At 38.1% G+C, this 23,016-nt stretch overlaps 1 long non-coding RNA gene across 1 annotated transcript in view; it reads right to left on the bottom strand.

Moving 5' to 3' along the window:
* Positions 1–22,384, bottom strand: part of LOC125169114 (uncharacterized) — a 109,549-nt gene extending 87,165 nt beyond the window's left edge. Inside the window, exon 1 of the long non-coding RNA XR_007153455.1 lies at positions 22,294–22,384. This is a non-coding gene — a long non-coding RNA (uncharacterized LOC125169114). The remainder of the gene's footprint in view (positions 1–22,293) is intronic.
* Between the last annotated feature and the right edge of the window lie 632 nt (positions 22,385–23,016).

The following is a 23,016-nucleotide window of genomic DNA, read 5'->3' as shown; positions in this document are numbered from 1 at the left end:
ATACAGGAAGCTGAGGTTCCATGAAATTAATTAACTTGTTTAATTAACACTTAGAAAAAAAAGTTCATTTGATCTGTATTCTCAGACACAATTCAGAGACAATTCATGCTGCCAAGACAATTGACAGTTCTAAGAGTCGTTTCTAAAAGACCTGCTGGGCTGGAAATAATTGAAGCCAGGCCCTGCACCCTCATCCTTTTTCTTAGCTGCACTACATTTAGCTAGCTGGAGAACAATTATCTTAGTCCCTGTCTTTTCTGTGCTCTAAAATGTCACACTAAAGAGTATCCATCCATCGGTTAGCCTTATGGTATTTAATTAGTAACTCGGTTTTATTCGTGTGAAAGTCCTGAAAGAGCCCACTAACCTGGAGACAAGTGTATGTTGAATTTGAAAGATGGTTGGGGATTTGTGAACTAGTGATCCAGGGATTAACCTAGGTGATAGTTCATGCCCAACCTCTCTTTCCCATCTAAACTTAGAAGGTACATGATGACCTTCTGACTGCTAGAAAAGAAATTGAGAGTGCCTAGTTCAACAAGTCTCTAGCTATAATAAAATTTGTGATTACTACTAAAATGTGTGTCTAAAATGAGAGTCAACATGATGTATGAGAAGGAACATATACCAAGAAGACACAAGAACATGGGATCAAATCTGGATATGGCTACAAGTAGCATTTAATTTCCAATTCCTTTCACCCCATTCTACTCTCCATTCTTCCCTGACCGGCTCTGTGCCCTGGGAGGCTGCATCTGGCAGCTCCCTTGGCTACTGACATCCAGTTGGGTTCAACCAGTGGGAGGCACCTGCAGGAGATAAGAAGGCAGGAAGCAAGGGTTAAATGTCTTTTCCCTTCCTTCACTGTACAGCTATGGCAGTAGCTGCAAGCCTCCACTACTTAGTTCCCAGCAAACTATTTCTCCTCTGTATTTCCAGTTCTCACTGGGTTTTGGAAATAGTATTTTCTTCTTTGGTCTCTCCAGACCTGAAGCGTTTTAATGGCTTCCTTAAGTTGCTTGTTTTCTCTGAGTACCCAGTCATCTCTTTTTTATTCCCTTTACCCTACCCCCACCTCCACATGGAGATTGTCATTAAATTCTCTTCATCTGAACCATCTTGGAAGAACTGTTTCCTGTCAGTACCCTAAACTGACACAGCTACTCATTTATCAACCATATAACCTCAATCCTTTACCTTTCTTTAGTCTCCATTTGATCAATTGCAAAAAGGAGGTAATATCTATTTTGCAGTATTCTTCTAGATAATATATATGTTCTTTGAGATCATATATGTTAAGTGCTTGGCTTATGTTAGGGATTTGATATAGAGCAACAGAAGTTCTAAAAATGCAAACTCTAACATGTTATTACATGGCCTACACTGTACATTATATTTAAATTCTCATTGGCTTGCAATGTTCATGTTTATACAGATTCTTTATTTCAAACTTCTACTTATTTTCCAGGACCTTGGTCGTGGTTTGGTCATTCTGCATTAGATCAGTAGAGATAAAGAAAAAAGGGAATATGTGACATGAAATTTAACTTGACAAAAATTTTCTAAGCACATACCCCGTGTTGTTTATTGTTTTCAGCCCAAGGGACACAATGATAGAAATGAAGTGGGGCTCTATACCCAGAATACCCAAAGCTGGGAGGAAACTACAATTTTTAGTTTAGACTTTTTCTTTTAATGAAAAATTTAAATTTACACAAAATGAGATATACTGATATGAAGTGTATATTTGCTGTTTTAACAAATGCATATATCTATGTCACCCAAAGCTCTATCATGATAGCAAAAGTTTCTCTTGTCCATTCCAAGCAGTCCCTGCCTGCTGCCCCCACTGTTCTAATTTCTTTCACCATAGATTAATTTCACTTATCCCCTTGCATGTAAAATGCCATTATTCTCTAGTTGCTGCAAAATTTCCTATTTATCCTAGGCTTTCAGCAGTTTGATTATGCTATGTTTTTGTTTTTGCTCTTTTGTTATTGCCCACAGGTCCCCAAAGCTCTGTTCATTTTTTTCAATCTTATTTTCTCTGTCTTTAGATTAGTCTCCTATTGAGTTAACTTTAAGTTTATTGATGACTTTCCCTATCATCTCTATTCTGCCAATAGACCTATCTAGGGAATTTTAATTCTGGTATTTTGTTTTTCAGTTCTAAAATTTTCATTTACTTCTATTTCTCTGCTGAGACTTCCCATGTTTCCATTTATTATTAGCTTATTTTCCTCAACTTCACTGATAGAATTATAATAACTGCTTTAAAATCTTTGCTCATTCCCACATCGAAATCATCTCATGGTTGATCTCAGCTGACTTCCTTTTAAGAATGGTTCTTGGGGTGCCTGGGTGGCTCAGTAGGTTGAGCATCTGACTTCTGCTCAGGTCATGATCTCATAGTTTGTGAGTTCAAGCCCCATGTCAGGTTCTGTGCTTACAGCTTGAAGCCTGGAGCCTGCTTTGGATTCTGTGTCTCCCTGTCTCTCTCTCTGATCCTCCCCTGTTCACACTCTCTCTCTCAAAAATAAATAAACATTAAAAAAGTATGATTATCCATATATCAAATAATTTTGTATTATATCGCAGACAGTGCAGATACTATGTCATAGAGATTCTAGATCCTATCATGTTCATCAAAAAAGTACTGACATCTTAGTTTTTGTAGGCAATTAACTTTATCGCACCCAATGTGCAAACTCTCTTTTGGGTAGCAGCTCAATTTCAATTCAGTCTTTTATCACTAGCTGTGAAAATTTGAGTCTTCTCTGCCCTTGCATGGATCAGGAGGTCAGCCAGAGACTTCAGTTGTATTTTTATACAGAATTTGAGGCTCCCTCTCTTTGGTTTTCTCCCTCACAACAGCCCCCTTCTCTTTTTCATGGCTAAGGGCCTCCACATATGTACTCTGCTCTTCAGGACAGCTTCAGATTTTCTGAATTTTGAGCACCCTATGTAGTGCTGACATTGGCCTATCCTCAAGATAAAAGCTATTAAGACAGGAAACTCATGTGACTCTACACCCTTCTAACAAGTTTTAAGTTCTTCCACAACAATATGACTGTTTTTTCCACTGTTTTCTTGTATCTTATCTGAAGTTTAAGGAAGGTTTGCAGGACAGAAATCCTAGCAATGCAATGTAAACCTGAAATTCGCATAAACAATTGACATGTGTTTTGTTATGAAAAGAGAAAGTATAAGAAATAAATAGGAATACCTGGGAGATTAGAACATGTAACATAAGCTAGTGGGCCCAACCGGCCCTTCTTTAAGAAGCATCATGTAAGCTAGAATTGCAGAAATGTATAGGAATTAGCTAAGGCAAGGAAAGCTTGCCAACAGAAAGAGCATTTCAGATTTAAAAAAAAAATAATAATAATCCTCTGTGCAACTCTTACTGGTGTGGGAGATAGCACTAAATTTTTGTAACAGAAGATTCATTGCTTATTGGAATATAAAATTTGAGGTTTGGAGTATAAATTCAGTTTTCTTGGGTTTAAGAGACTTATATCTATAAAGTTTTTAAATCTCTTCTTATCTAGAAAAAATGACAATACAACAGTAGCTTATTTTCAAAAAAATGATAATGAAAATACATAGTCTCATAAGCAAAATAAGCTGACACTTTTGTGTGTTATTAAAAATAGACTTTTTAAATCATTTGCAGCATAAACACTTTAAAAAACAAAAAGTTATAAAAATTCAAGGTCTTACCATCAACTTAGTTATATTTTTATAACTCAGGTAAGGTAAATATAGACATCGAAGGCAATATTACTAAAGCTGTTGATACCATAGAAGTTACTCAGTGTTAGGGAAAGAAAATAGACCTGTCATTTTCTGACTAGACATTCAAAAATGACAGTGTCTCAGCTGTGGTGTCATATCAACAGCAATGGTACAAAGTCATAAGTGAATACTTATTACCTGCTGATTTATTTTTGGCTTGATGCTTCCAGGTTCCCTTTGCTCTGTGTACCTTAGTAATAACAAAATCTTTACATTTAGAACCTAATTCTAGCTGCATCAGGTTTAACAAAGTATGGGATATATCAATGTTTCCTTTCTCCTTTAGATGTTGAGTGTCCAAGGAGCTCATCATTTGAAAAAAGTTTTTATAACAGATACCAAATAATTTACTAACAATTGTCTATAAGAACACTAACAGGCATCAATATTTGAACTCTCAAAAAAGAGTAGGACGCTTGACGATGGCTCAAATGAGAGTGAGTGGCATGATCTATTGTTGTGTTGCTTAGTTCATTCTAGAGAAAGAATGACCTCCAACAAAACAGTTCTTTATTACTGGAAAAAAAAAACTATACTGAACAATGTCATACTAAGTCATAGAAGCCAATATCTTCTAGAATTGAAAAGTAATAAAGTATTTACACATTTTGCACATAATCAACTGGAAGAAAATATCAGTGTCTTCTGGCACACTAATACTCTTTTTCTGTTTGCTACTATAAATGCATCATGTATATGTTTGGGGTATAGGTCCAGTCTGACCCTAAGCATTGCTTACTAATGACATTAACAAATATCTGGAGGTACGGTTGGGGGGAAGGGTATGTGTGCATTTTTGCAAGAGGAATGGATGGGCTGTCCAGGAAAGCACTCATTTTAAGAAAAGACAAAGTCTGGAGCCAAGAGGAAAAGCAAAATGGAAGACAGAGTGTTGTCTTTCACCCAAATTTGTCTTATAGTGCAGCCAGCCCTCGAGGACTTTTCCTTCCAGCCCTATGAGAGAAGGTTGAGAGCAATATAACCTAAAATATCTATTTCTATTTGCAAAATGCAGGATGAGACAGACTACATGCTTCCAGCACACTGGGACTCCAGAATGGAGTGCAGCCTGAGAGGAGGAGGGTTCTGTCACATCAATACACCAGACACTCCACAAAGCTACCATGGTGCCTTCTGACCCAGCACCAGCAACCACCAGCTGAGGAAACAGCTGAATTAAGGAAGGGCCTCCCACAGCCCAGCAAGGATTGCAGACCCAGCCCAGGAAATGAGATGAAGACCATAATGTCATCACAGGAAAGACTTCCTTATGAGCACACAAGTGATATGCCCTGGTGACTTCCAGAAATAATAGAAATTTCTCAGAGCTGTGAGACCTCACTGATATGGATATTGAGGATAAGTAGTCTTTATGAGCAATGACTATGCATCAGACACTATATATACTGCTTTTCTTGTATTCACTCACCCTACACCAACCCCATAACATAAGTCCCATGAGTACCACTGTGCCACGTGGGAATATACTTAGACTCAGCAACTATAACCCACTTCTACCTTCAGTCTTTTTTATGGCCTTAGGAAACAGATGTGATAAACTTTTAACCAAAGAAGTATTTCAAAATCTGCATCTTCAACACACTGGAGTATTTCATGAGTATGTTAACTTGGCATTTTTCTAACACAGAATTATGTGAAAAATCGATAAACAAACTCAACTGTCTAGCAGTGGAGGGGTTTTGTTTCTTCACAGATGTCTCCCATGTCCTGCCCAGCCCCAGGTCATTGTACTCAACTGCCTCAGTTTCTTTGCCTATCACACTACCCTTATTGATGCTAAAATTCTACCTAATACAGCAATCTATTTGGCTGAGGTATGGACCTTTTCTTAGAGTTGTAAAAAATAAAGTTATATAGAGAGTAAAAATAAGCCTCACCTCTCCACATGGGAAAGTTTCTTCCTGACTCTCAGCTCTCCCTCAGCTCGAGTGCGATGATCATTCTAAATCCCAAGAGCATCTCTACACCTCTTGGGGAGTGTGAAAAGTGCAGCATCCTTGGAAGCCAGCTTTGAACAAGGCACCTGGCCTTCTAGGACCTCAGGAGGCACCTCAGAGAAACCCTGCAGCGCTGTCTGCTCGCATCTCAGACACCTGTCTACATGGAGTCTACAGACTCTCTTTGGGAAGAGGAATTATAAGAGAACTATTGACTGTGTTCAAGCAGTATCGTGGCTGGATTTGTGTTTTAGGATAATCTCCCTGACTCCTGTGTGGGCTGGATTCAGAAGGCTACTTCAACAAACAAATCAAAGCACACCTGTTGGAGGGTCCAAAACATCACCAGAAGCAGGGGAATAAAATAACCAGTCACAACAACAGAGAGCGAGTAACACTCACCAAAAAACACCTCCTGAAGGTCCAGGCCCTGGAAAGTATATGACCCCTCTTTAATACAGTAGTGCTTGCAGGTGCAGGGCATATAAGAAGCTTTTAAAACACATAAGGGATAGAAAACTAGCCAAATCAGAAAAAGGCAGAATTCTTCTCAAAAGAAATTCTGGAAAGAAATGACAGCTAAAGAATTGATCAAATAAGATATAAACAATATAACTGAACAAGAATTTAGAATAATAGTCATAAGATTAATTGCTGGACTTGAAAAAGTCATAGAAGACAGCAAAGAATCCATTGCTGCAGAGATCAAGGAAGTAAAAAATAGTCATGATGAATTTAAAAATGCTGTGAATGATGTGCAAAGTAAACTAAGGTGGTGACAGTGAGGATTGAAGAGGCAGAGGGGAGATTAAGTGAAACAGAAGATAAAATTAGGGAAAAAGATGAAGCTGAGAAAAAGAGAGATAAAAAAAATTCTGGACCACAAGGGAAGAATTAGAACTAACTGATTCAATGAAATGGAACAATATCCATATCATAAGAGTTCCAGAAGAAGAGAGAAAGGGGCTGAAATGTTGAACTTGTACTTGAACGTTGAATGTTGTACTTTGTACTTGAACAAATCATCCCCAGTCTGGGGGAGGAAACAGACACTGAAATCCAGGAGGCACAGACAACTCCTTTCAGACGTAACTAGAATCAATCTTCTGCACAGCATATCACAGTGACACTGGCAAAATACAAAGATAGAGAATCTGAAAGCAGCTATGGATAAACAGACCTTAACCTACAAGGATAGACACATAAGGGTAGTAGCAGACCTATCTACTGAAACTTGGCAGGCCAGAAAGGAGTAGCAGGAAATTTTCAATGTGCTGAATAGGAAAAATATGCAGCCAAGAATCCTTTATCCAGCAAGCCTGCCATTCAGAATAGAAGGAGAGATAAAGGTTTTCCCAAACAAACAAAAACTGAAGGAATTCATCACCACTAACCCAGCCCTACAAGAGATCCTAAGGGGGACTCTGTGAGTGGAATGTTCCAAAGACCACAAAGGACCAGTGACATCACTACAAGCATAAAACCTACAGATAACACAATGAATCTAAATCCATATCTTTCAATAACACTGAATGTAAATGGACTAAATGCTCCAATCAAAAGATGTAGGGTATCAGAATGGATAAAAAACAAGACCCATCTATTTGCTGTCTATAGGAGACCCATTTTAGACCTGAGAACAACTTCAGATTGAAAGTGAAGGGATGGAAAACCATCTGTCATGGTATTAGACATCAAAAGAAAGCTGGGGTAGCCATACCTATATCAGACAAACTAGATTTTAAACTAAAGGCTGTAACAAGAGATGAAGAAGTGCATTATATCATAATTATAGGATTTATCCATCAAGAAGAGCTAAGAATTATAAATGTCTATGCACTGAATTCAAAACACCCAAATATATAAAACAATTAATCACAAACATAAGCAGTCTTATTGGTAAGAATGTGGTAATTGCAGGGGATTTTAATACTCCGCTTTTAGCAATGGACAGATCATCTAGACAGAAAATCAATAAAGAAACAATGGCCCTGAATGATACACTGGACGAGATGGACTTGACAGATGTATTTAGAACTTTTCATCCTAAAGCAGCAGAATACACATTCTTCTTGAGTACACATGGAACATTCTCTTAGATCACATACTGGGTCACAAAACAGCCTTCAATAAATATAAAAGAATTGAGATTGTACCATGCACACCTTCAGCTCACAATGCTATGAAACGTGAAATCAACCACAGGAAAAATTTTGGATAACTTCCAAATTCATGGATATTAAAGAACATCCTACTAAAGAATGAATGGATCAACCAGGCAATTAAAGAAAAAATTTTAAAATATATGGAAACAAATGAAAATGAAAACACAACAATCCAAACCCTTTGGGATGCAGCAAAGGCAGTCCTAAGAGGAAAATACATTACATCCAGGGGTGCCTGGGTGGCTCAGTCGGTTAAGTATCCGACTTCGGCTCAGGACACAATCTCACAGCTCATGAGTTCGAGCCCCATGCCGAGCCCCACGTCGGGCCCTGTGCTGACAGTTCAGAGCCTGGAGGCTCCTTCCTATTCTGTGTCTCCATCTCTCTCTGCCATCTCCCCAGTTCACACTCTGTCTCTCTCTCAAAAATAAATAAACATTAAAAACTTAAAAAAAAAAACACACTACCATCCAGGCCTATCTCAAGAAATGAGAAAAATCCCAAATACAAAATCTAACAGCACGCCTAAAGGAACTAGAAGCAGAAAAACAAAGAAACCCCAAAACCAGAAGAGAAATATAAATATCAGAGCAGAAATGAACAATATAGAATCCAAAAAATACCCCAAAAAACAATAGAACAGATCAATGAAACTAAGAGTTGGTTTTTTGAAAAAAATAAAATTGATAAACCTCTAGCCAGACTTCTCAAAAAGAAAAGAGAGAGGACCCAAATAGATAAAACCATGAATGAAAATGGATTTATCACAACCAATCCCTCAGAAATACAAGTGATTGTCAGAGAATATTATGAAAAATTATATGCCAACAAACTGGACAACCTGGAAGACATGGAAAAATTCCTAAGCACCTACACACTTCCAAAACTCAAACAGGAAGAAATAGAAAATTTGAACAGACCCATAACTAGTGAAGAAATTGAATCACTTATCAAAAATCTTCCAACAAATGAGAGTCCTGGGCCAGATTGCTTCCCAGGGGAATTCTACCAGACATTTAAACCAGAGTAAATGCCTATCCTTCTCAAGCTGTTGCAAAAAATAGAAATGGAAGGAAAACTTCCAGACTCATTCTATGAAGCCAGAATTCCATTGATTCCCAAACCAGACAGAGACCCCACAAAAAAGGAGAATTACAGGCCAATATCCCTGATGAACATGGATTCAAAATTCTCAACAAGATACTAGCAAATCAAATTCAACAGCATATAAAAGGAATTATTCATCATTACTAAGAGGGATTCATTCCTGGGCTGCAGGGCTGGTTCAGTATTCACAATCAATCAGTATGATACATCATATTAATAAAAGAAAGGATAAGAACCATATGATCTTGTCAATAGATGCATAAAAAGCATTTGACAAATGTAGCATCCTTTCTTAATAAAAATCCTCAAGAAAGTTGGAATAGAAGGGACATACTTAAATATCATAAAAGCCATATTTGAAAAGCCCACAGCTAATATCCTCAGTGGGGAAAAACTGAGAGCTTTCCCCCTGAGATCAGGAACAGGACAGGGATGTCTACTCTCACCACTGTTGTTTACCATAGTGTTGGAAGTCCTAACATCAGCAATCAGACAACAACAATGAAATAAAAGGCATCAAAATTGGCAAAGAAGAAGTCAAACTTTCACTTTTCACAAACAACATGATACTTTAAATGGAAACCCGAAAAACTCCAACAAAAGACTGCTAGAACTGATACATGAATTCGTCAAAGTCACAGCGTACAAAAAATGTATAGAAATTAGTTGCATTTCTATATACCAATAATGAAGCAGCAGAAAGAGAAATCAAGAAACTGATCCCATTTACAATTGCACCAAGAACCATAAAATACCTAGGAATAAACCTAACAAAAGCTGTAAAAGATCTATATGCTGAAAACTATAGAAAACTTACGAAGGAAATTGAAGAAGTCACAAAGAAGTGGAAAAACTATTCCATGCTCATGGATTGGAAGAATAAATATTGTTAAAATGTCAATACTACCCAAAGCACTCTACATATTCAATGCAATCTCAATCAAAATTGCACCGATGTTCTTCTTAAAGCTAGAAAAAACAATCTTAAAATTTGTATGGAACCACACAAGACCCTGAATAGCCAAGGTAATATTGAAGAAGAAAACCAAATTGGGAGGCATCACAACCCCAGACTGTAGCCTCTACTACAAAGTTGTAATCATCAAGACAGTGTGGTATTGGCACAAAAACTGACACATAGACCAATGGAATAGAATAGAGAACCCAAAACTGGACCAACAAATGTATGGTCAAATAATATTTGACAAAGCAGGAAGCAGTAACCTATGGAAAAAATACAGTCTCTTTAGCAAATGGTGCTGGAAGAACATGCAGAAGAATGAAACTAGATCACTTTCTTACACCATACACAAAAATAAACTCAAAATTGATGAAAGACCTAAATGTGAGACAGAAAACCATCAAAACCCTAGAGGAGAAAGCAGGCAACAACTTCTTTGACCTCAGCCACAGCAATTTCTTGCTCTACACATCTCCAAAGGCAAGGGAATTAAAAACAAAAATGAACTATTGGGACCTCATCAAGATAAAAACTTCTGTACTACAAAGGAAACTATCAACAAAACTAAAAGGTAACTGACGGAATGGGAAAAGATATTTGTAAATGACATATCAGATATAAAGAGTTAGTATCCCAAATCTATAAAGAACTTACCAAACTCAACACCTGAAAAGCAAATAATCCAGTGAAGAAATGGACAGAAGACATGAATAGACACTTTTCCAAAGAAGACATCCAGATGGCCAACAGACATATGAAAAGATGCTCAAAGTCACTCATCATCAGGGAACTACAAATCAAAACCACACTGAGATACCATCTCACACTGGTCAGAGAAGCTAAAATTAACAACTCAGGAAACAACAGATGTTGGCAAGGATGTGGAGAAATGGGAACCCTCTCGTACTGCTGGTGGGAATACAAACTAGGCAGCTGCTCTGGAAAACAGTGTGGAGGTTCTCAAAAAATTAAAAATAGAACTACCCTATGACCTAGGAATAGCACTACTATGAATTTATCCAAGGGATACAGGAGTGATGATTCATAGAGGCACATGTACCCCAATGTTTACAGCAGTGCTTTCAACAATAGCAAAATTATGGAAAGAACATAAATGTCTATCAACTTCTGAATGGATAAAGAAGATGTGGTTTATATTATACAATAGAATACTACTTGGCAATGAGAAAGAATGAAATCATCCCATTTGCAGCAATGTGGATGGAACTGGAAGGTATTATGCTAAGTGAAATAAGTCAGTCAGAGAAGGACAGATATTATATGTTTTCACTCATATGTGGATCTTGAGAAACTTAACAGAAGACCATGGGGGAAGCGAAGGGGAAAAAATAGTTACAAACAGAGAGGAAGGTGGGTGAACCATAAGAGACACTTAAATACAGTGAGCAAAGTGAGGGTAGATGCAGGGGGGTGGAGAGGAAAGTGTGTGATGGGCATTGAGGAGGGCACCTGTTGGGATGAGCACTGGGTGTTTTATGTAAGTGATGAACCATGGGAATCTACCCCAAAAAGCAAGAGTACTTTACACACTGTATGTTAGCCAATTTGACAATAAATTATAATAAACAAACAAATAAATATTTTTTAAAGTAAAAATAAGCCAAATGCCCAAAGTAAGGAGACAACAAAGTTTCAGAAAATACCATGTCAGTTTCCTGAAACATTGAATTGACACTAAAAAAGGCCAGCTGGAGAATTTATAAATAATTAAGATAAAATTACTGTACCTATTTTTCAATTTCTATATGATTTTAATATATTAACATTTGTACATCAGTTTACAGTACATCATGTATTTGTGCATCAATGATTTCATGTGATTCTTAGAATATCTGCAGTTAAGTCAGGTACTTGTTAGAAAGGCAGTATTATAGAATGGAGTCAGAATGTTTGGTTGAAAACCTGATTTTATCACTTATGTCTGTACAAACTTGACTGGGTACAGATGGTCCCCCATTTACAATGGTTCAATTTACGATATTTCAAGTTCATGATGGTGCGAAAGCAATACACATTCAGTAAGAAACTGTACTTAGAATTTAAAATTTTGCTCTTTTCCCAAGCTAATGATATATGGTGTGGTCTTCTCTCATGATGCTGGGTAGGGGCAGTGAACCACAGCACCCAATCGGCCATGCCATCAACCAGGGTAAACCAGTACACATACAACCATTCTGTACCCACATAACCATTCCATGTTTCAACTTCAGTACAGTGTTCAACACATTACATGAGATAGTCAACACTTTTTTTTTATAAAGTAAGCTTTGTGTTAGATGGTTTTGCCCAACTATAGGCTAATGTAAGTGTGTTGAAGGTATGTTTAAGGTAGGCTAGGTTAAGCTATGATGTTTGGTAGATTAGGTACATCAAATGCATTTTCAATATTTTCAACTTACAGTGGGGTTTATCAGGATAGAACCCCATCGTAAGTCAAGGAAATTCTGTTACATCATCTCCTTGGGAGTCACATTCTTCATCTATAAAATGGGATCATAGAAAATAGCACCTACTTCTATTGTTTGGAGCATAAATATATCTGATAATGCATATGAAGTACCTGGCACAATATAAATACCTACTCCATGACAGGCACAATTCTATGTTCTCTACATCTATCAATTAATTTAGTACTCGCGATAAAGTAGATACACTTTTATCCATGTTTTATAGGTCAGAAAACCAAAGTACAGCAAGCAAGGTTTATAACTTGCCCAGTAGCGTATCTTTCAGAGCATTACATCTTTCATTCTTTTCTCTTCTTACCAGAACCATTCCCTTGTTCACAGATAAGGAATCAAGCTTATAAAAATAGCCTGCCTTGGGGCGCCTGGGTGGCGCAGTCGGTTAAGCGTCCGACTTCAGCCAGGTCACGATCTCGCGGTCCGTGAGTTCGAGCCCCGCGTCGGGCTCTGGGCTGATGGCTCAGAGCCTGGAGCCTGTTTCCGATTCTGTGTCTCCCTCTCTCTCTGCCCCTCCCCCGTTCATGCTCTGTCTCTCTCTGTCCCAAAAATAAATAAAAAAAAAAAAAAAAAAAAAAATAGCCTGCCCAATTCGATTTGAAATTGATATTTGATTAGAAAATGATAGAGCTAGAACTTAGATTCATCTTCTTTACCGTATTCATGTGATGAAAAGAAATCGTAGAATCATTTGACTATATTACAAGGTATATAAGAGCTCCCCGCTTTTGCACAAACATTTGTTGGAATGTTAATATAAATATGACTTGCACAAAATAGAGTTTTTAAAATAAAATGAAAGCCTTTCAGAAAATGACTATTAGAAAACAGGCTAATAATGAAACCCTTTAATATACCCCCAAAGAAGTCATTTAAAATCAGGGTTCATGGAGTAACTAAATAATTCAGTTGTTTAATGGGGTTGTTAACATGAGTTTATGTTATGGGCAATTGTCCAACTCTTAACTGGATGAATAGAAACAAGACAGTCAAGGAATGAACAGGCAGGCATCAGTGAAGCAATTGTTCTGGGCCCACCCCCATAGAAATCACTGCAGAATACCAGCACAGAAATGCAAATGGAACAAAAACATCAGTAATGATCTAGTATTAACGTACCTCTAGGGGCGCCTGGGTGGCGCAGTCGGTTAAGCGTCCGACATCAGCCAGGTCACGATCTCGCGGTCCGTGAGTTCGAGCCCCATGTCAGGCTCTGGGCGGATGGCTCGGAGCCTGGAGCCTGTTTCCGATTCTGTGTCTCCCTCTCTCTCTGCCCCTCCCCCGTTCATGCTCTGTCTCTCTCTGTCCCCCCCCCCCAAAAAAAAACAAAAACAAAAACAAAAACAAAACCGTACCTCTAATGCAAAATCCACATTCATTCTACAAATATAATATAAACATACAGTTATAAAATAGAGTGTGCCACAAAGCCTAATATCAGAATCAAGTGGTAAAGGGTCTCAAGCTTTCCTTAAAGATGTTCTAACCCTTTATGATTTGTTTTGTTTTCTTTTATTTTTGCCTTTATTCAACTCCTACTCTTTGTTTAGTGTTTTAAATTATTTATGAACTATGTTTTGTGAAAATAAGAGTTTGCCTGGAGATTTGAGCCATTAGTTGTATTGCCCTTGTCACCACTACCAGTGGCTTGTGATCACGAAAGGGTGGGTGCCTGTTCCTCACCCCTATTGTGTAGCAGAAATCCTAGTTCTTCATTCTAATGAAGGTTGATTGCTGCCATAAATTCAATGCTTCTTTCTTTCTTCACTGGTCCATTAGCAGGACAAACCTGAAGAAATCAACTGTGCAAATTCAGTGAATAAATTCTTTACTGTCTCCTGATGGAAGTATTCCTTCCTGGGACCTGGAATCTCTATTAGAAAAGAGGACTAAATTGTAGGGTGATAAGCACAAATGTCTTGTATCAAATAGGTCCCTGTGAGTTATGGTAAAATGGACCAGTTCTACTTCCATCCCAGGTTCCTGGTTTCTTGAAGACACCATACTATTCATTGATTCAGCTCATGTATTGCACTTTGGAGGTCAGAATCCCCAAACCACAAGATGTTATTTTTGACCTGGAATGGTAGCTAACACTTAACAGGCAATCCATCATCATCATTTTATTGAGCCAGTTCTGGGTTCTGAGGTACATGATAGCTAACATATCCTTATCTTTCTTTGCCATCAAATGGGTTCTTCAATCTAAGGCAATGTTGCTATTAGATGGGGCATTTCGTGTGCCTTCTGAAAAGACACCAGCAGAGGAATGGGGGGGGGGGGGGAGCTAGTGAAGGCAAACAAATCCAGAAGTTGTACACCTCTGGAAAGAGAGAACTTCTGCCATCCCTAAGAAACATAGAAACATGGAAACATTGAAAATATATCCATTGCCTGCTGTCTCTAAGGACACTAACTCCTCCCTGCTTCTGGATTGGGCATTGAGCTATGCATGTAAATGCACAGGGTCTCCAAACCTCTGCATCAGCAGGAAACAAAAGGTGTGCAGCACAAGTTGCATGGAGCACTGTCAGGTAGGATCTGTATGTGTCAGTGAGAGCCCACAGATTGCTGGTTGCCTTAGCAGCAGCTGGAATAAGTCGGGGGTGCGGCCAAAATGATCTCAGGTGGCACATAATATAAGGCTTCCTTTTTAAACAATGCTCTAACTGTTAAAATTATAGTTATCTATCATGCAGTTATAGGACTCATGAACATAGTCATCCAAGAGTAATAGCAAGTATTTGCGTAACAGTTTCTATTGCCAGACATCCTAAAGTTTTATAAGTGGTAAGTCATTTACAGTCATCATCAACCTAGACGAGAAGTTAATCATGCAAATGAGTAAACTGAGGCACAGAGTAGTTGTGTAAATTAGTTAGGGAGACAATATTAGTACGTGAAAGAGCCAGGACTTGAACTCAGATTTTTATACTGCCTAAAAGGTATATGGTTCTGCAATAACTTTAAAATAAGAGAAGAGATAAACATGTAGGCAACTAGAGGCTGGAACTAGTTTGGAGCTGGGGTGGTCCTGGGGGTGAAGAGGGATGTGAAAGATTTTGTCCTATGCCTCAGGGGACTAATCAGCCAGCAGTGACCATAGCACATGGCCCATGGTACTGGAGCTCTTGAATTACTCTGTTGAGACCTGTTGAGCTGCCAACCATCAGGAATACTACAGCCCATAATGCCAAGAGCAGGAGTTCTTAAACATTTTGCGCCAGGGATTCTTTTGTCCTTCTAGAGACAAAGTAATATTTTTAAATGCATAAAATGCAACTGATTATTTTAAAGGAAAGCAAATTAGTTAACAATAGTTTTTTTTAATGTTTTATTTATTTTTTGAGAGAGCGAGCACGCAGGAGAGGGGCAGTGAGAGGGAGAGGAAGAGAATCCCAAGCGGGCACTGCACTGCCATGCATTTAGCGCATGCACTAAAAACTAAGATCTTGCTGGAGTAACTACCACTGTTTCAAAAATATCTTTGAGGTATATACAATAATTGTAATAGGAAATATTTGTGGTTTCTCTCAGTGACAAAGTTACAGATGCTGCTAAAATTACTATGGCTTGTGGCTTACACTCAGAGGAAAATGCTAAATGTCACCTAGAAGTTAGTGAACACAAAGATGTAACTTTTCCAGTGAAATTAATCAAGCCCCTAAATTCCTTGATACATACTTTGCAGCTTCAGAGAACCCCTGGAGAGGGACAGGAACATGGAAACATCCAGTGGAGGAATAATGGGGGGTGATTTCACTTCTTAAAACACATCTCAATGTCCTTATGTTGCTTCACCCACCTCCTGGATGCCCAGCTGGGCTGAGAACAGTGGTTCCTGCACTCATGTAATTCCAGGTGTGTGTTTGTGTGTGTGTGTGTGTGTGTGTGTGTGTGTGTGTGTTCAGTAGAGACTAAACAGATATTAAAAATAGACATAAATATCATGTTTGATTCTGATATTTAGCAATTTCTTATGAAAAATTATGCCTAAACTACATTATGACAAACTAAAGAGCATCTATTTGTTTTATACATACTATTGCACAAACAATGTTGGTATTCACGTACTCCCTAAATTAATTTAGCATAAAAGTTAAGAAAAGATTTCCAAATTTTCTATTTCTTTTTCTCTTTTAATTCTTCATACAACCTATATTACAATAGGAGGAGCTTAAAAAATAAAAACATTAAAATATATTTTTTTCCAGAGCCATAAAGGAAGCAGAAAGGGCAGGCTTCAGAAAATGAGATGCTGATGTTAAATAGTGCATTTCGTATACATTTTTTCACTGCCAAAATATACCTACTCACATCCATCTGTAAATACAGAAACAAGTGTGTAGTTGATCTGTATTCACCTATAAATACAGAAAAGATCTAAAGATGAATATAAAAACTTTTGTATTAGCTGTCATTCGAAGCATACAAAGCCTTACTCTTTCCACGGGAGTAATTGAGAGAGGAGTTGACACAGAAAATAGAGTAAGAATCAAAAATTTTAGCCTTGAATGCTAAGCAGTTCATATAAACAAACAGTAAATCTATGGAGCTTGCACAAAACAATGATTTTAATATTTGGTGTTTGAAGTCTTGACATTGCTAGAAATTAATAATGATCGCAGTAACTAGAAAGTAATAGATTAATTATCATTGTAATGACTAGTATAAAATTAAGTTATAAAATGACTTTCATAAATCAATGAGAAATGAGCAAAGTCTAAAAGAGTATTGTGAAATTGTGTTTCCATTAACTAGCCAGAGGATCCAGCCTACCAATGAGAGATTATCACAGGACTATTATTCAAGGTCATTCCTAGAGAGACGAGGTTGTAGAAACTTTCTGTGACAGAAAACCTTCTAATAACTGCAATTTATTCCCTCTAATAGACCCTACATTAAGGAGTATTGACAAAATACTAGGCCCTTCCAACAAGATCCAAAGCTAAATTACTACATGCATCACAGGTATTCAAAACTACAAACAGTTGCTAAATTTATTTTTCTTATTGAAAGTCTGCTATGTGACAAGTACTATGCCAAGGGCTGGGACTATATAGTATTGAACAAAACAGACACCGCCCCAGACTTCTTGGAGCCAGGGTATCAGGCACGTAATCATTGTAAAGTGTGATGCATGTTATGTTGGAAAAGTCCAGTTAGCTGTGGAAGCACAAAGAAGAGACACAGAGCCCATTTGTTGTAGGGTATCCAGGGCCTGTACAGGATATGGGAGAACAGGTATGATTGACGAGGAGGAAGGTGGATATAGGAAACGTATTCCAGGGCGAGGGGTTCTCCTGAGCATTTGTGGGATTAGAGGGATCATGGTCACTTCAGAGAACTCAAGGTCAGGAGTGGCTGGAACGTAGAACGAGAGGAGAGGAAAACGAGCAAGGTGAACCCGGGCAAGCACACGGGGTCACACCACAGACCCCCTTGTAGGCCATGGTTGAAGTGAATTGTGTGCCTCCCAAAAGACATGATGACGTCCTAATCCTAATCACCAGTACCTGTGAATATAACTTTATTTGGAAATAGGATCTTGCAGGTGTCATCCATTTAAGATGAGATCATACTGAGCTAGAGTAGGTCCTAATCTGATGGAATTGGTTTTCTTTCTTTCTTTTTAAAAAATATTTTGTTTTTAAGCAATCTCTACACCCAGTGTGGGTGTCGGACTCACAACCCTGAGATCAAGAGTCACATGCTCCACCAATTGAGCCAGCCAGGTGCCCCTGTAAGTGGTTTTCATATAAGAAGAATGCCATGTGAAAGGACAGGGACCCACAGCGGGGAGATTGCCATGTCAAGACTGAGGTAGGAAGACTGCAGTTCTGCTGCCACAAACGAAGGAAAGCAAGCCTGGGGGGATCAGAAGCTAGAAGAAGCAAGGAAGGATCCCCCTCCCCCTAGGAGGCCTTCAGAGGAACTTGACTTCAGACTTTAAGCCTCCAAAACAATACACGTCTTTCACTTTAAGCCACCCACATTTGTAGTAATTTGTTTTGGCAACCCCTAGGAAACTGATACCTTAAGAGTTTGGACTCCCTCTGGCCAGAGGAATGCCACTGGCAAGATTTGATTAGGGGAGCAATCTCATCGATTTTCAGCTTAAAAGGATGGCTCTGACTACACTAGAAAATACAGACTGGCAGGAGAGCAAGGCTAGTGGAAGAGAAACTGGAGGCTGTAGCAGTAAACCTGGAAGTTGTGCTGCCAGGAATCACACCCAATTATATCCCATTAGAGTTGTTCTAGCAAAAACACTGTGGCTTCCGCTGCCTGGCAGCAATTCTGTGGCTCAAATCACGCTCCAAACTGGAAGGCAAGAGCTCTGGGACTCGCCACCAGGCTCACCCAAAGACTGAGTCTGCACATGCTTACATGCTATTTCCTTACGTTGCCCTTCTGCCGGGATGGGGATATCTCCTGTAATGCAACTTCGCAATAAAGAAAGCTGTCACAATAAAACTCTAGCTTCCACTTTGGCATGACAGTATTGTAATGTAAGAATTTTTTCAGGTCCAAGAAGAGAATTCAAAAAAAATGTTGAATAGCCACATCTGGTAATGCCCACCATGATCAGTAAATGGAATTATCAAACCATAGTTCTTAAACCATAAATCTGAGATTCATATTTAATTTAACCCTTCTCTTATCTCCATATCCAATTAATCTTCAAATTATATTGATATTCAAGCTTAATGTCTCTAGGCAGATCATATTTTTGTCTCCTGCAACCCCCACCCCTGCTCGATTTCAATGTAATTGGGTGTTATTGCTGGTTGTATAACTTCTGAGACTGGTTCTCCTACAACTTTGCAAGTGTGAGATAGCTAAATCCTCTAACTAATATCCTCTTCTTAAACCAGTCAGAGAAGGGGCGCCTGGGTGGCGCAGTCCGTTAAGCATCCGACTTCAGCCAGGTCATGATCTTGCGGTCCGGGAGTTCGAGCCCCGCGTCAGGCTCTGGGCTGATGGCTCAGGGCCTGGAGCCTGTTTCCGATTCTGTGTCTCCCTCTCTCTCTGCCCCTCCCCCGTTCACGCTCTGTCTCTCTCTGTCCCAAAAATAAAAATAAAAACGTTGAAAAAAAATTTAAAAAAAAATTAGTCAAAACCAGTCAGAGAAGATTCTGTTGTTTACAATAAAGAATCCTGACTTCTATATTAAGGAAAAAAAATGGGAAGAAAACCTTTCCAGGTTAGGTGAAAAGGGACAGTTAGATAATAAGTTGTCACAACAGGTTATGTCCATAAACAAAAAGGACTTTCACTTTCCTGGATTGTATGTAACTGACCCAGAAAAGTGAAATATCTTGACAGCATTTTAATGCAACCACATCTAATTCATTTTCTTATCCAAATTGGCCTTTGACAATAAGTTTATCACCAAACAAATGTATAAAATGTATACTATTTTGTGTGTTTCCTTGTGTGTAGGAACCATAAGGATAAAATTGTACAATTTATAGGTATAAGGGAAAAAATAATTGCCTTAACACGTTTCATCAGAATTCCTCATGGAATAGGACCTGTCATTGTTCTATGAACTTATTTTTCTATCCAAGTCATTTGGGGTGGAAAGTGAGACCCTGAGGATATTAGTTAACAGGAAGAAAAGATTGCTAAACTGATCTGTATCCAAAATGAGCTGAGGAATTGGAAATAAGTGTGCTAATTGGAAAGCCTAAGAGAGAGGGAGGGTTAAGAGAAGGAAAGAGAAAACTAAGGGAGGGGAGATAAAAGAGGGAGAAGCAACCTTTTGAGAGGCTAGAGTCCACATTGGTAGGTATCAGTACAAGATATTAAAAGATTGATGCCTATTATGCAATTTTTAATTTATTTACGTGCCATACTATAACTTTGGTTAGCATCCACTATTCTAACAAAGTCTATTACACACATAAAGCCTTGAGTGAGTTTTGTTTTTGTGGTAATCAAGAAGGTAACTGAGTGTCCTATTTGACTCGACATGGTAGAGAACATAATGTCTATGCAATGATTCATATAAGCAACTAATTCTTAGAAATAGGTAAGATAAAGAGGTCCTTGGAGATCTAGCCCCTGCCTACTTACCTGAAGTCATGCTCCTTTTCCTTCACAAGCCTCCAGCTGTACTAGTCTGGTCTCTGCTTTTTAAATAGCTTGAACCATCTCCAACCTCACAGCTTTTATATATTCCCATCATCTACTGGGAATCACTTTCTCTATTCTCTTGGTGGCTACTCATCTTCTGATTTTTTTCTTAAGTCTTTCTTCCTTAAGAAAATTTTAGAGTAGTTTCCCCCTAATATACTCATGTAGAACAGTGTATGTTTTCCTTCATTTTATTTATCTTGTAGGATCATCTTTGAGGTTTAAAGGAAATAATTGTAGAAGGTTCCAACTACGTGATAGATTCTCAAAATTTTGTAACTGCTATTATTAACATTATCATAATCAAAATTGATCTCACTCTAGCTGTTGGCTTCATCTCTTCTAAGGAGAAACAATCCAGCTGGCATGCACATGGTAACTCAAGATGCCACCTCCTTTAATTCCTGAAACTTCTCTATCTCTAGAAAGTATTGAGGGTCAACAACTAGGATAAGAGAAATGCAGTGTTGAAAGAATTTGGGCATTGAAAACCTATTTTTATTCAGACAAATAATCAAATGTATCCAAGATTGGTGAGTCTAATCCACAATAGTGCTTTTACAAATTTGTTTGGTAATGGCAATTTGGAAACATAAGTCCTGTCTTTTAGAAATGGGGCCCAGCACTTCTTGGGAATTGACAAGAGTCTAATATTTAAAGATATATGCTGAATTTAGCAAAGTGAGGAAGAAAGGGGTACACTCGCTCTGATATGAGCATCACTTAACAGAAGTGCAATGCTAACAATAAACTTCCAGATGTAGTAAATTATTTTCCAGAATATCTTCAGTAACAGTGCCTTAAAGAGGGCATTCCACTGCCAATTAATTTTTTCCATTGCCAACTATTTAAAATAATTAAAACATGTTCTAATATAATGGCATACTAGTAATGTTTCATAAGATATAAGGAAAAAAGAAGAGTCATTCCATTTTGCCATCTAGTGTTCTGTAACTGGCAAATGGTAAAATGTTAATATGCAACTGTTGCTCCCAATTAATTTATGTAAAGCTCTCTGAAATCCATTTGGCAGTTCTTTAAATGTGCCTCTAAAAGTTTCTCTTCTCTAAGACATAAAACAATGAGGAGAGACTTGGTTGATGGCAGGACTCTACCATGGGAAAGCTCAAAGGAAAACAATAAAAGGTTTTTCTAACTGTTCACTCTTCCAATCAGGCTCACAGAAGAAACACTTCTCATCAGCCTGTCAATAGGATGGATTCTGAACATAAGGCATAGGGAAAGGGTGTGGAAGGGGAAAACCTATTCCAGATTGCCCACTTACAGTCTCTAGCAACCATCACACATGTTGCCCATACACTAAGAAAAAGATAAAAGAATATGTACTTCTTTGATGATTATAAATCATAATCACTATTTTTGGACACTATCAGAGGTAAGGATCATTTAAAAAATATTTGTCCGTGTCAATCATTGTATAAAACACTCAAAACTACCCCCTCCTTATAACCCTCAGAAAAAGTGCCATCAATTACATAAGATGGAAGAAAAAAAGGCTTGAAGTGTTTCCTGGCCCCATCCCACTCCACCACCATTTATTGCACTGACCTTCCAGTATTCAGGGAACCACAATACCCTAACTTTGTGAACCTAGAGATATGTTCTCTCTGAAGCATTTAGCAGAGAAACTGTCACTGATCAGAGGGACAGTTACTTACTTTGGCTGCATTGCTGGAGCTCCCCATGCAAGCATTGTTTGCCACCAACTGCCATCATTACACGGCTTGCTTCTGAGATCTAGAGCTGATGAGAATTAAGAGTTTGCTTGATTTGGTAGAATTATCTGTATCTAATTACAGAAGAGTTAGGCAATCTTATACATAGATTCAGTTCATCAAGGAAAAAGTCATGTTGGTCTTTTAGCATGATACAGATAGTAGTTTCCAAACCTTCACTGGCATAGAACCTCTTGGTCAAAGGATTTTATTTGTTTTTAATTGCAGTTTTTATTTATTTATTTTATTATGGTAAAACATGTATGACATGAAACTTGTCACTTTCATCATTTTTAAATGTATAATTCAGTGGCATTAGTAACATCAATGTCATTAATATTCACAACTAGTGGTGCAATCATCACCTTCCAAAACTTCTTCATCACCCCAAAGAGGCACTCTGTACCCAAAAAAACAATAACTGCTCAACTCTCCTCCCTTCAAGTTCCTGGTAACCACTAATATACTTTCCATCTCTATGAATTTACCTACTTAAGATATTTCATATAAGTGGAGTCATACATTTGTCCTTTTTCACTTAGCATAATGTTTTCAAGGTTCATCCATGTTGTAGTATGTGTTCTTTTTATGTCTGAATAGTATTCCTTTGAATGTGTATACCACATTTTGTTTATCCATTTATCTGTTGAGGGTCACTTCGGTTGT

This window comes from Prionailurus viverrinus, chromosome B3, assembly GCF_022837055.1.
Source record: "Prionailurus viverrinus isolate Anna chromosome B3, UM_Priviv_1.0, whole genome shotgun sequence".
Taxonomy (NCBI): domain Eukaryota; kingdom Metazoa; phylum Chordata; class Mammalia; order Carnivora; family Felidae; genus Prionailurus; species Prionailurus viverrinus.
The sequence above is the reverse complement of the archived record's forward strand: the minus strand, read 5'-3'. Positions and strand labels throughout refer to the sequence as shown.